Source organism: Macaca fascicularis, chromosome 1 (genome assembly GCF_037993035.2).
Source record: "Macaca fascicularis isolate 582-1 chromosome 1, T2T-MFA8v1.1".
Classification (NCBI taxonomy): Eukaryota; Metazoa; Chordata; class Mammalia; order Primates; family Cercopithecidae; genus Macaca; species Macaca fascicularis.
In genome coordinates, this window is record NC_088375.1 from 56,762,526 (window position 1) to 56,778,442 (window position 15,917).

The following is a 15,917-nucleotide window of genomic DNA, read 5'->3' on the forward strand; positions in this document are numbered from 1 at the left end:
AACCTAAAAATGAATCTATGCTATCATGTATAGATGAATATATCACTTTATATTCTTTTAGTCCATTTCATCTAATACAATAGCTACATCAAATAAATTAGAATTAAAATAAGACCTAGGATAATATATTTTTTTACACTATTTTAAATTGAAATTTATTTGTTCTTCACTGTTGTTCTGCATTCTAATTTTGGTAGTATGTTGTGGCATATGCTTTAAGAAAATACTAAAGACTGGAATCTAAAATTAAAGGGATGATTTGCACCAAAGGCGGTTCCAAACTATGAACTAACACGTTTAGTGAGAGACTACTAAGGACTTAAAAAAGGATGTATTCCTTGCTTATTCCTTTTCTCCACTAGGTTTCAATAGTTTATATATGCATAAAATTCTCTCTCTCTCTCTCTCTCTCTCTCTAAAATAGAGATGGGATCTCACTCTGTTGTCCAGGCTGGAGTATAGCGGTGTGATCACAGCTCACTGCCTTCTTGAACTCCTGGACTGAAGCAATCATTCTGCTTCAGCCTCTTTAGTAGCTCAGACTACAGGTGCACACCACCATATGCAGTTAATTTTTTAAGTTTTTTGTAGAGACAGGAATCTGACTATGTTGCCCAGGCTGCTCTCGAACTTTGGGCTCAAGTGAACCTCCCACCTCTGCCTCCCAAACTACCTGAATTACAACTGTGATCCACCACTGCCAGCCCCATTTATCTCACAGTTTGGTAGACTGAGAATCCTGGGCAACAATTTGTTTGAAAGCTGATAGCTGTATTTGAGAAATAGCAAAAGAAGGCTATAATTTGGATTTCTATTTTGAAAGATGGCATAAACAATACTAGGAGTTCATTCTGGGAGAATGTTATCTAAAGATATAATTAAGAAAATAATTTTGCATGAAAAAAGAAGGTCATTAAATAATAATATTTAAATAATTTGTAAAGTTAGAGGTCTTTTCTTGGTGTTACCTTTATCTTTAAGCAAGAAATTTGTTGTTATATAATAGGGTAGTATAACTGGATCTGAAATTTTTTTAAAAATCCACAATTTGGATAAATTTTTATAGAACCCAAGTGGAATAAATTGTTTAGTAATCGGTAGATTTCTGCTTAATGATTATCCTTGCAGAAGTCTAATGATATTTACAATTTCTACATTTATAGTTGCTTTTGCTGGCTGAGTAAAATATCATTTGTTGAGACTCAATGTTATCTTCCCCCTAAATTATTTGGACTTTCTAAATTTTAAAATTAATGTTTATTCATTATTTAAAATCAAAATTCCATCTGAATTTTAACTCACTTATTTTTAGCACTGTTCTTTTTCTTCTTGGCTATCTTTAAAAAACATAGAGATTAAGTGACATTTAATTGTCCAAAAATGAAATAGTCAAGCCTGTTTGATAACTTTCTATAATTGATTAGGGATAAATAAACAAAGAGGCAATATTTTCCCACACTCTTTTTGGTCAGCATAGTATAAAAAAAATTTTAGACATCAAAGGATTATTTTTATCAAATTAGAAGCCTGCCTAAACCATATCATTCCTTGGTTTTACCTCCAAATCATTTATATTGTACAAGTCACTCAGGGCAGCAATAGTAAGTGACAAATAGTATAAATTTAAAAAGAAATGAATTACAATCCATTCTAAAATATTTGCCTAGAGAATAGGTATAAGTAAGATAAGGGACTAATTTTAAATAATAATGCTGGTCCCTTCATTAGAGAAATAAATTAAATTGTCTTTAGATTTCCCACAGGCTGCCATTTACCATTATCCAGTTTTGATAATGAGTTTGAGCAGGTATTTTTCTCTTTGATTCAAACTGCTCTTCTAGTGAAAGAGCCCAAAGGGAAGTAATCTTCTTCAATTCAAATTTCCTATGCCAGGACCACTGACAACCCTGGCAACTGCAACCACTAAAATCACTAAGTTGGATAATGGCTATTTACGTAAAGTTCACACAATTGTTAAATTGATTCCAGATGTCTAAATAATCTGCATGCGCATTAGCAGGAAGTATATCAAATACACACGTGTGTGTTCTACATATATTAACCTATCACCTGTCAGTTACATGACAGTAGATAGACCAGAAGTAATAAAGCCTTACTACATGTAAATTGTAGCTCTGAAGTCAGCGTTCACTTATATGAGCTCAAATCCATATAGCTAACTCACCTTTACTTTTATCAAAATTGCTTTGAATTAAGGATGGGAGAAGAACCTTGGATATGGACACATTAGTTCCATTAAAATCATGTCTATTGTGAACCTAAGGTAAAAGCTGAGAGAAAGGTTTAAAAGCAGGTCTTTTCTTTTCATTATGAATTCCAAGAAAGGATTCTAGTTGTTGGGAATCTATCGTAATGCTCTTGCTGAAGGTTCCTCAAGTATAACTCAGGATCTGTGTCCCAACTGCTCTTTGGAAGAGAACAGAATTGTTGTAAAGATTTGGTCTACAGCATAAAGTATTACATATTAGAAATATTGATTCGTGTCTGTGAGTTCCCCTCCACAACTCTAATGACCAGATTATCCTAGATGTAAGATGGTCTTTCAGTCCTGATAGGGCTCCATAGTTGCCCTGAAATTACTGCTCTCTTAGGGAGAAACTTTCTTAATTGCTTTAATGTAAAATTATTTATATGTATTTATTTATTTTCTACTTAAAATATTTTAGTTTATTTTTGTCTTAGGGAAATTTAAAAACCACAATAATGTCTAATGCTCATAAATAGAGATTTTTAGATGTGATGCACTCAAGCATTTCCTAGAAGCTGTCTTTAAGGTTAACATACCTATCTGGGGCTAGCATGGTTTAGGGTCTTGAAGGACTGCAATAGCACTAGTAAAAGCAGGCAAAGAAGATGTACTCTTTTGGACTAGGAATTTTTTTTCTATCTTCTGTTCAAAGAATAAAAGCAAATATGAAGGTACATAAAATATTTGAAAAACACAGTCTAAATTTGGTATATTCAATAAAGTATATAAAATAATAGCTGTTTTGCTGAAGATAATATGAGTGTCTTATAGCTGTTCTCTTAAAGAAGTGATTCTGAAATGTTTTAGCGTTTACTTTATCAGAATAATAAACTCATCAGATGATTGCCCCTGCACTCGCTTCTTATATAAACTGACCACTGCCTAAAGCTATGGACTTCCTAGCAGAAATCTCTCCCCGATGTTCTATCTCCTATCTCAAACCATTTTACACTTTAGACAGGCAACTGAGGCAACTACACACAGATGTGATACATACCTCAAAAGTTTTCTAAGAAACTTTTATGGAGTTTCAGATGAGGGGAAGGCTGTGTCCTGTTGGAAGGATCTGAGAGTTCCATGCTGGAAATTTCATTTCAATTTGAACCAAGGAATGGACTACACTGGATCTCAATAGGAACAAGCTGGTTGAGCATATTCCAGACAAAGGACTAATGTGATCAAAAGATCAGAGAAAAGAAATTTCTGACATGACTGGTGACCAGGTCAATTCATCAAACAAGTGGGCCAAGAAACACTGTCATTTGAAAATAAATGTTAGAAAGTTGGTTGGGATTGCATTATAGATACCCCTGCATATCAGATTACATTTTTAAAGATTTTTGCTCTTCATAAAGGAAGCTGTGGCAAATATTCAAAGAAATTTGTGTTCTTGTTAGAGCTGCATTAAGAAGATTAATATGATGAAATTCATAGGATGGAACAAGAAGAGAAACTAGAGGTGGGCAGAGAGAGGTAAAAGCCCAAACTAGGGTGGGGACACTGAGAATGGAAAGGAAGTGACATATTGTGAAAGAAAAAACACAATTTGTGGTTACTTAAATGTACAGAAAAACAGCATAAGCAGATTCTTAATCAATAATTTGCCAATATTTGTTTTACATATTAATAGGGCCGAAGGGTGTTTCGTAGTTTTAGGAGGTGCTTCAAGAGATCTGCACCATATCCTCCTCTGGGACATTCACAGTGTTAACACATCAAAGTCTATGAGAAGACCTGTGTAAAGATACCAACTTAACTTTATTTCAGCAAGAATTATCCATCTTACTCCAGTAGATATTGGCATGTCTGTAGTTGTATGTGGAACACCTATTCATAGTCTAAAAACCTAGTATTCTTTAGTACACACTTTCTGGTGCTTAGAGAAGTAATAAACGTTAGCTCTCAGTTCTGCCTTTTGCTATGGCACAGCCACACTTTCTTGTCATTTTTATTCCACACACGTCGTTGCTTATCAGTGTGTGCTTATTGAGGGCAGGGGTAATATTGAGCCGTAACATAATTTTGAATCATCAAATATTTTGAACTAGAAAATGTTCTAATCTAGCATCACTCAGTTAAAACTCTATTTGAAAATATCTTGGAAACATACAATACAATGAAAACCATAAGAACAAAGACCATAAATCCAGAAAATAAAAATGAATGAAAAGATCAAGATATAATGTACAAATGACAGTTAAACTTTTATAATTCCTTAATTTATGAAAAATAATTCAAATACATTTAGTATTTTACAAATGAGCAGGTAAAATAATTATGATTTTTAAAGACTATATTATTTTAAAGACTATGAAGACTATATTATTATTTCTGTATAAGAAAGGTAAACATAACACTTGTAATTTGTTTCTGCAGTTAATAATTAACATGGGTCTTTTTTTAGATGAAAAATCTTGAACATGTAAAGAAAAGTCTTGACATTATTTTATTAGAATAAAGTACTAGAATTCTCTCATTCCTTATTAAAAAAAATAAGTCTATGTTACCATGTTTGTCAATCTCATTTGATTTTCTATTCTTAGGTCTAAAGTTTTACTAAAAATGTAATGAATTTATCAGTAAAACACATGCTTAGAATCCAAATATATTAAAAATTTTTGTAAGTAAGCAAAAGAGATAAATAAGGAAATGTCTTTACTTTGATTTTTAGAAAAAAGGTAAAGAATTTTATTTTCTAAGAGAGCAAAGCAAATTATTTTATGGTGACACTGAGACAGAAAAGAGTTTGTTTTCATTTCTGGTATTATTTGCCAATGTTTGACAGTTGAATTTTTTTTCCAGATGAGAATTGTGCATCAATGTTCAAGTCCCAAGAGATGTTATCAGTCTAAACAGCCCAGTGAACAAGTATTTGTGACCCTCCTTCCAAATGAAACGTTCTATAGAAAGGTGGAAGTGGTAAGAAACCGTTGAAACAGTGGTTTAGAAGGTAGGTCTTTGTGGTACTGATGGGAAATAGTCGTTAGGGGAAAGCTGCTTCACCACACAGGAAACAGAAAAACTCTTGAATGCATCTTGTCCAGCTGTGGCAGACGAATTTACATAGATAACATTTTAAAATGAGAGAGTTTGTACTCAACTGGTGACCAAGAAACGGAGACGTGAAGGGCTGCATGCAGAGAGAAGGGAAATGTTTTAAAGTTACAAGACCTACAAGCTGTGCGTTTTGCAAATCACATAGCTACATATCTTCTCAGCAAAGATGTTTAAAATAGAGACCTACACTTTATCATATTGAAAACCAGAGCAATCTCAATGAAGGTTAAAAACAAATGTTTACCAAACCAAAAGAAACTCAAGGAAGCATTTTATAAGCTCACAGAGCTATTATTGAATGCTTTGAAATGGAAATATTTTTATTTTCTAATTATAGATATTGAAAAAGGTAATAAGTAAAAATATTCATAATAAATATTAAAATAGTAACAACAAAGTTTGCCACTTTTTCTCACTTAAGAGGAACTGATTTGGTTTTGTGAGTTCACTTAATTGTAATGCAAATTCAGAACTGCCATCCACATATTATAGATGAGCAAACAGACTCACAGAGATTGAGGCTTTTGACCAAGCTCCTAGGGCTCAGGTTTTGAACCCAGATGTGATGAAGTCTGAAGCTTGGGCTTGTTAAATATTATTGTGAAACTCCCATCATAATAATTTGAACAGTAACAAAAATAATTACATTCTGTGTTTGGTTTGTTCTCTCTCTCTCTCTCTCTCTCTCTCTCTCTCTCTCTCTCTTTAGTTATTTTATTCTTCTTCCAGAATGTCATATATATTATTCTCCATATAAGGAAATATAAGAATATATTCATCCTTAAATACAATGTTGGAAATGCTCTCTTGGAAAGACTTCTTTGTGGCTTCTGGTTTTGTTCATTACTCTGTTTTTAATGATCATTATTCTTCTTCTTTCACAATATTGTAACATACTACCAGAGTCATTTTATTGGAAACACTTTGAAACTAAACAAACTTCAACAATAATATTGTGGCTATAACTCAAATTCTCACTCACATGGAAAAATTGTGTGTTTTCGCTATAAAATATATGTGGAAAAAAGAAGTGTGAAGTAGAAAATGATGACAAAGTTGAAATAAATTTATTAAAAGCATGATTCATTGGTCTTTTATTCTATTCTACTCATCTAGTGAATTTGTAAGATTTTAAGTGTGTTGGTAATTTCTTTAAGCAATCTAGGTACTATTACTGGGGAAAAACATCTCAAAGACAAACACTCTAGTATATCAATAGCTAATTCACATCTGAGGCCTCTTCCATTTCGCATAACTCTCTCAAATACTTCTTGAACATAGGAAGAGTCAATCTCACTTTCCTTTTTTAAGGCACTTAGAAAACTTCTTCATTTCCTAAATGTTTCTGTGTCATGTTCTAATTGAATTTTCATCAGGCTATAAGATAATTTAAAATGCTACTTTACTGATTTTCTATTTAGGTTAAAGACTACTTTCTAATAACATGTTTCTGTGTGCTTTACACGCATGCACAATTCATGCATGATGTTTGTTTGGTCTATCCCAGAGCCAAGGCAGGCCAAATAATGATTTAGAAATATCTTCTGGGAGACAAACTTTTATGTAGCAGGATGACTATATTGTAAACATTTAAGACTTGTCTAAAACTCTCTACAATGTCCATATTCACATTGTCACACTATCCTTTAATACAGCTCTTTTGGATTTTTAAATACAGAAGATTCCTAGGATTAAAGCATTTAACATGGGAGCAACCACTTGTAGGAATCTAGTCCAATCCTCTTATTTTACAGCTAAGGAAAGTAAGACTCAGCACCATAAGTATATTGAAGATTGGCTCAAGGATCAGGTTGTTTTCTGATTTCCAATATTGTGTACTTAATTTAGTATAATTACTAGCAATTGATTTTTACTCAGTAAGACACTGGGCCCAGGGTCCCAGAGCAGATAAAAAAATAAATGATCAAAATAGCTTGAACCATTTTGGCCTAAATATTACCGTTTTAGAGAAAAATATCATATCAATGGATTTGATGAGGCCTGAGACGCCATATTTGAATGTCCTTATGATCACTGATTCATTCACTTTTAGATTTTGAAAGTCACTTTAATGACTTTTAAAGATGATCATATTATTTTGGTCCAGTTGGATCATTAAGGCAATTTTTTCTAAAGCAAACCACATACAATCACTAAAATGGAATAAACCTAAGTTACAAGGAGGACTAAGCAGACACAACCATGAATGAGTAAATCTAAATTCTATGATTAATGACTTTGAGGACCTTGTACTTGACTTCTGTAATAGCATTTAACAAATCCTTTCATCAGAATCATTTCTCATGCTGTACTTTAAATGAAGTTCTTTGTCTGGTCTAGAACAAGCTGGAAAAGAGCTGGCAAAGAGCCTGTGGTCATATATTTCAGATTTGTTAAGCGTCTTTAATCATCCCCCTGTAGATAAAAATATCTTCCACCAAATCTCTTAACTTGGTTCAGATAGTCCATAGTTCATAGTTTCTGAATCCCCAGTGTGGTCTGCTTTCTAACCCTGCCTTGTAGTTTCTTCTTTGCCTTTCATTAAATCAATGATGAAATTTAAAACTCACAAGCAGAATGATATAGGCTATAAACATTAAGGAAGTTAAGGAAGTTGATTTGCCATTTGTGTTTTCATACTGTTTATTTGCATTCCTACATCTATATAGATAGATGTTTTATCTTTCACTATATATATTTACTTGTCTCTATCTTGATATACTTTGAATAAATAACTAGCCTCCACCCACCAATTTTAATTGATTCCTTGTTAAATTAAAATTAAAATGGCACACATGCACATGCATGTACCCACACACACACTCATACGTAACACACACAAAAACAATCTGATCACTGATCACCTTCAATACTCACTCTATTCATATCTATATGTCATAATTTGTTGTACTATACATTTTAAGATGCTCATTCTTGGTCCCGATGTGTGCTCTGGAAAGATGTTTTGAATTTGCTATTGTTCACTGGCCTTACAGACACCAGGTTGAGAATAGGGACATTGGAGTAGTTCAGCTCTCCATATGGTGGAAATGAGTAGTTCTTACAGACTGAATAGTGGAAAATAGCAGAGGACAAAGAGATTTGTATTCAGATTTTTAAAAAAGTAATTTCTAGAATTTAAAAAAAGAAATCAAATATGTTAAAAATAGAAGAAGAGCAAATTGGGGAAAGACTAAAAAAGAATAAGAAGGAAATGCAAATTTAAAGAAGTGCAAGTCTGTTAGGTGAAATGTAAGAATATTGGGAAAAAATAAGTTAAGCAGACTGATTATTTTGGCAACACAAAATAAAATATCTGTATCTATCTATATATCCATATATATACGGAGAGGAGAGAACAAACCACAAGTCTAAAATATTATTGTACTAAGAAATAATAAAGTATTATCATTGATGCTATTTCTCTTATCTTTGGTCATATTAAATATTACCAAAATAATTGTCTACAAATGGAATCTGATATTATTGTATTACTCAAATTAATGTATAACACATTCGGCACTTTTCTCCACTTTTACAAAATACTTATATTGCATGATTGCTCAGTCAATTTATTGGATAATGTTGATCATTGTAGACATCTTTGGAAGTGCAGAACATGGGGAAGGGGGAACAAGATGGCTGATTAGATGCAGCCAGGAGGCACTGCTCCCACTCAGAGAGACCAAATTATCAAGTAAACCACCATAATTTGGGAATGTCTTCAGAGAGAAAATGCCTAAACTCAAGGAAGAGGTGATGCTGAAGCTGAGACTGAACAGGGAGGAAGCTGGGAACCCCATGCAGGGTACCTGAATGCTAGGGCTAGCTCCTGATCCCGAATTGTTCCTGGGAAAGAAGTGAGTGAAGGATGACTTACACTTGTCATGAACCTCTGGGATCCTTGCTACAGGGGACCCCACATCACCCATGGACTTATAAGTTATCTAGAGGATCTTCCCAGGGAGCAGGCAGAGAAGCCTTCAGACAGCATGGAGCCTAGGAGCTTTTGTTCACTGGGCAGCTCCAGCAGAAAGCAGCCATAGATGTCCACGCCCCAGGGATCTCCATGCACCTCCAGGAGGCACTGGTCTTAGCTGACCTCCGAGCTAAGAAAGAGCAGGGCTGGTTTCCCTGAGGAACTACAGCACATCTATTCCATAAGCCCTCCTGCCCACTGGCCCCTCCTGCCCACTGGACCCCATAGGGTCCATGCCTAACTGTTCTGCAGAAACAAGTGCATAGTGAAGCCTCTGCAGTTCAGCCTGAGTGCATTGTTCCACATGAATACTTTCCTGTTAACCCAAGAGCACATCAGATCCCTCAGCACAGCCAGAATCCAACCCTGAGCCATGGGATGCCCCCAGGGATGCACCACAAATCTGGGGAGAATGAGCCAAGCTCTGTAGCCTGCACCTGAGCAGGGAAGGAGCCCCCATCTTAAAAGTACTGCAACGGGTGAGATGCACTGGTTCTTGGGCCAGGGTGGAAGTTGGGTGAGCTTCCTTCTGAAGAACCATTGCAGAAACACTGGCATACCTCCCTGCTGCAACCTTTCCCTAAGGGAGCCCCATGGCCCAGAGCACCTAACAAAAGAAATGTGGACATGGTGCCAGTGATTGAAGGGGGCACCCCCATGGGCCATAAGCAGACCTGGTGAGGGAGTAATGTAGCTCCCCTCAACCACAAAGCACGTCTGCAAACTGAATGAAATACACAAAGTGGTATAGTTGGGTATTAGTGTACCCATAAGCCATTAGTCTTAAGTACCGTCTACTGGATCACAGCCCAAACTACAAAAACAAAATTATCCTGCTAATAATATATATGCCTGTGAAACCAAGCACAACAATTCACCCGTACACCAAGATCCTATGCAAAGCCCTTGCCCTCAGAAACCATCCAGAAATGAAGCAAAGTGACTATACTCAACTTATATCATAGTTAAATGAACACCAACCCTCCAAAATGAGAAAGAATCAGCACACGAACTCTGCTGATTCATAAGGCCAATATGTTCCCTTACCTCCAAATGAGTCCACTTACTCCCCAACAATGGTTTTTAACCAGTCTGAAATGACAGACATAGAAATCAGAATCTGGATGGCAAGGACACTCATCAAGATTCAGGAGAATATTGAAATCCAATCCAGTGAATTCAAGGAATCCAGTAAAATAATCCAGAGAAACAGCCATTTTAAGAAAAAAAAAAAAAAACTGAAATTCTAGAAAAATTCACTACAAGAATTTCGTAATGCAATTAGATGTATTAAAAACAGAAAAGACTAAGCTGAGGAAATAATCTCAGAGCTTGAAGGCTGGCTCTTTGAATCAACACAGACCAAAAAAAAAAAAAAAAAAAAAAAAAAAAAAAAAAGATAAGAAAAAGAAGATTTAAGACGTGAACAAAACCTCCAAGAAATATGGGATTATATAAAGAGACAAAATCCAAGACTCCTTTGTATTCCTGAGAGAGAATAAGCAACTTGGGAAATATATTTGAGGATGTAGTCCATTAAAATTTCACTAATCTCACTAGAGAAGTTGACATGCAAATAAATACAGAAAACCCCAGGTAAATACAATGTAAGACCACCATCCCCAAGGAACATAGTCATTATATTCATCAAGGTCAATGCAAATGAAAAAATCTTAAAGTCAACCAGAGAGAAGGTCAAGTCACATCCAGAGGGAACCTTATGAAGCTAGCAGCAAACTTCTCAGCAGAAACCTTATAAACCAGAAGAGATTGAGTGCCTATTTTCAGCATTGTTAGAAAAGGAATTCCAATCAAATATTTCATATCCTACCAAACTAAGCTTCATAAGTGAAGGAGAAATAAAATCCTTTTCAGATAAGCAAACACTGAGGGAATTTGTTTCAAAGAAACCAGCCTTACAACCGGTCCTTAGAGAGTGCTAAACATGGAATCAAAAAAACACCTGCCACCACTAAACACACCTAAGCACATAGCCCACAGGCACTTTAAAGCAACTGCACAACCAGCTAACAGGATCAAAACCGTACACATCAATACTAACCTTGAATTAAGTGTGGCCAAACATTCCATTTAAAAGATGTACAGTGGCAAACTGAATGGAAAGACAAGACCCAACTATCTGTTTTCTTCAAGAGACCCACCTCATACATAATGACACTTATAGGCTTAAAGTAAAGGGTTGAGAAAGCTCTACCATGCAAACAGAAAAGAAAAAGAGAGGAAGTCACTATTTTTATATAAGATAAAATAGACTTTAAGCCAATAAAAATGTAGAAGGACAATGAAAGACATTACACAATGATAAAGGGTATAATTCAACAAGAAGATTGAACAATTCTAAACATAGATGCACCCAACACTGGAGCACCAAGACTCATAAAATAAGTTCTTGTCCTATGAAAAGGCTTAAAAGACTTAGACAACCACGGAATAATAGTTGGAGAATTCAATAACCCACTGACAGCATTACACAATCAAGGTAGAAGACTAACAAAGAAACTATGGATTTAAACATGACACTTGACCAACTGGACCAAATAGGCATCTACAGAACATATCACCCAACAACCACAGAATATACATTCTTCTCGTCTGCACACAGAATATATTCTAAGATTGACAACACGCTTCATCATATTGAGCAAGTCTCAACAAATTTTAAAAAATGAAGGCACACAAAGCAAACCATCAGACAACAGTGCAATATATAAATAGAAATCAATATCAAGATCTCTCAAAACAACACAAATATATAGAAATTAAACAACCTAATCCTGAATAACTTCTGGGTGAACATCAAAATTAAAGCAGAAACTTTTAAAATCTTTGAAATTAAAGAAAACAGTGACACAGTTTACCAAAATCTCTGGAATGCAGTTAATGCAGTATTAAGAGGAGCATTTATGGCCCTCAACATCTTCATAAAGAAGTTGTTAGAAAGATCTCAAATTAACAATAAAACTTTGAACCTAATGGAGCTAGAAAAAAAATAATAAAACCAATCCTAAAACTAGCAGAAGATGAGAAATAACTACAATTAGAGAAGAACTTAACAAAATTGAGTGAAAATATTCATGCAAAAGATCAAAAAAACCAAGAGCTGGTTCTTCAAAGCAAATAAGCAAGATTAATAGACTCCTAGCCAGATTAACAGAGAGAAAAAAGGAGGATTCAAATAAATAAAATCAGAAATGACAAAGATGACATTACAACTGTTCCTAAAGAAATACAAAAGATCCCCTAGACAATAGTATAAACAACTCTATGCATACAAATTAGAAAATCTAGAGGAAATGGATAAATTCCAAGAAAAAACACAATCTTCCAAGATTGAATCAGGAAGATATTGTGAATAAACCAGTAACAAGCTCTAAAAATGAATCAGTGATAAAAACCCAGCAACCAAAAAAAGCCCTGGACCAGATGGATTCACAGCCGAATTCTACTAGACATATAAAAAAGAACTGGTACTGATCCTACTGAAACAATTCCAAAAAATTAAGGAGGAGGCACTTCTTCCTAATTTATTCTAGGAAGACAGCATTACCCTAACACCAAAATCTGGCAGAAACATGACAAAAAAAAAAAAAAATCAGGCCAATATCCCTGATGAACATAAATGCAAATATCCTCATCAAAACACTAGCAAACCAAATCTAGCAGCACATCAAAAAGATAATTCACCACAATTAAGTAAGCTTTATTCCTGGGAGGCAAGGTTGGTTCAACGTATGCAAATCAATAAGTGTGATTCACCACATAAACATAACTAAAAGAAAAAAACCATACGATCATCTCAATAGATACAGAAAAAGTTTTTGATGAAATCGAACATCCCTTTAAGAGACTAGGCATCAAAGCAACATACTTCAAAATAATAAGATCCACCAGTGACAAACCCACAGCCAATAAAATTACTGAATGGGCAAAAGCTAGGACCATTATCCTTGAGAACCTGAACAACACAAGAAGCCCACTCTCACCTCTCCTATTCAACATAGTACTGGAATTCCTAGCCAGAGTAATCAGGCAAGACAAAGAAATAAAAGGCATCCACATAGAAAGACAGGAAGTCAAACTATCTCTTTGCTGACAATATTATTCCATATTTCAAAAACTCTAAAGACTCCATCAAAAGGCTACTAGAGCTATAAATGATTTTAGAAAGTTTCAAGATACAAAAGCACTGTATAAAAGTCAGTAGCATTTCTATACACCAATAATGTCCAGGCTGTTAGTCAAATTAAGAAGCCAATTCCATTAATAATAGCCACACACACACAAAAAAAAATATTAAATACTGAGGAATACAGCTAACCAAGGAGGTGAAAGATGTCTACAAGGAGACTGCAAAACACTGCTGAAAGAAATCAGAGACAACACAAATAAATGGAAAAACATTCCATGCTCATTAAAAGGAAAAATCAATTGTTAAAATAGCCATACTGCCCAAAACAATGTACACATTCAACACTATTCATATAAAACTACCAATGTCATTATTCACAGAATTAGAGAAAACTATTCTGAAATTCATATGGAACTAAAAAAAAGCCCAAATAGCCAAAGAAATCCTAAGCAAAAAAGAACAAAGCCAGCAGTATCATTCTCTGACTTCAAACTATACTTACAAGGCTACAGTAACCAAAACAGCATGGTAGTGGTATAAAAATATACACACAGACCATAGAATGGAACAGAAAACTCATTAATAATAAATAAAGCCACACAGCTACAACCATTACAAAGGCTGACAAAAACAAGCAACGGAGAAAGGACTTCCTATTCAATAAATGGTGCTGGGATAACTGTCTAGCCACATGCACAAGAATGAAACTGTACCTTTACCTTTTGCCATATACCAAAATTAATGCAGAATGCAATGAAGATTTAAGCATAAGACCTCAAACTATAAAACCCCTAGAAGAAAACCTAGGAAATACCCTTTCCAACATCAGCCTTGGCAAAGAATTTTTGGCTAAGTCCCCAAAAGCAATTGCAACTAAGACAAAAATGGACAAGTGGAATGTAATTAAATGAAATTGCTTGTCGACAGCAAAGAAAGCATCAACAGAGTAAACAGCCAATCTACAGAATGGGGGAAAATTAAAAAAAAAAGAATGGGGGAAAATATCTACAAACTCTGCATCCAACAAACGTCTAATATCCAGAATCTGGAAGGAACTTAAATGAACAAGCAAGAAACAAATAACCTGATTTGTAAAATGGGAAAAGGTCATGAACAGACACTTCTTTAAAAAGCACATGCAAGTGGTCAACAAATAGGAAAAAATGCTCATGATTGTCAGAGAAATACAAATCAAAATCACAGTGAAATAAATATCAACTCATACCAGTCAGAATGGCTATTAACAGAAAGTCAAAAAACAACAGATACTGACAAGGCTGTGGATAAAAGGGAACACTTTGACCCAGCAATACCACCTCTGGGTATTTAGATCATTAAACCCAAAAGACCATCATCACAGCACTATTCACAATAGCAAAGACTTGAACTCAAACTAGGTGCCCATCAATAGTGGACTGGATTAAAAAAATATACATACACACTATGGAATATTGCACAGCAATAAAAAGGAATGAAATCATGCCCTTTGCAGCAACATGGATGGACCTGGAAGCCATAATCCTAAGTGAATTAACGCAGGAACAGAAAATCAAATACTCTATGTTCTCACATGTTAGTGGGAGCTGAACATTAAGCCACAGGAACATACACATGGGAACAACTGACACTGCAGACTACTGGGGGGAGAAGTGGGGAGGGGGCATGGGTGGGAAAGCTATGTAACAGGTGTTATGCTCACTTCCTGGGTGTAGTACACCCATGTAACAAATCTGCATATGCATATTTTATCTAAAATAAAAGTTGAAATTTTAGAGGAAAAAAAAAACAAGTACATAACATTTCAGAACTCTGGCTTACCATATAACAACTATTAGGATTAAACAAAGATCACATTCAAAAGAATACCCAGAATACTTATCAAAAGAGATGTATCAAACTGTTTTTAAATAGCTTGTTTAGTTTGCCCTGCGAACACCTTATTCTCTATGAAAAGTATTTTTAAGTGTTTGATTTAATACTTGGGATGTGTAAAAGTATATAAATTAACTTTTTCATTCCATTTATTTGATCAATTGACTCTTTCCTTGTAATCTGAATGACAATGATGATAATGAAGAGATTTTCTAAAATAGTCACTTCCTTTCTAAAGTCGAGGCTGAACTGGTCTTGAAACTTGTCCACTGGACTAAAATTTTAAGTTTTGACTAAGTTTTTATTTCCGATTTTTATTTATTATAATCTAATTTTAGAAAATAATTTGCAGATGGACTATCCTACCTATCTGCTCTCATTTGAAGACAATATTGATCTCTGTTTCCCTGCCAACCCATAGTTATTTTACAAGTATATATACTAGGAAAGCTGATTTTAAAAATCAAACAAAATGCCGGGCGCTGTGGCTCACGTCTGTAATCCCAGCACTTTGGGAAGCTGAGGCAGGTGGATCACGAGCTCAGAAGTTGAAGACCAGCCTGGCCAAGATGATGAAACCGCGTCTCTAC

The 15,917-nt window shown here is 34.7% G+C and overlaps 1 long non-coding RNA gene across 1 annotated transcript in view; it reads left to right on the top strand.

The window, feature by feature from the left end:
• Positions 1 to 6,408, top strand: part of LOC141409678 (uncharacterized) — a 33,571-nt gene extending 27,163 nt beyond the window's left edge. The window contains exon 2 of the long non-coding RNA XR_012431093.1: positions 5,072 to 6,408. This is a non-coding gene — a long non-coding RNA (uncharacterized lncRNA). The remainder of the gene's footprint in view (positions 1 to 5,071) is intronic.
• Positions 6,409 to 15,917: the final 9,509 nt, after the last annotated feature.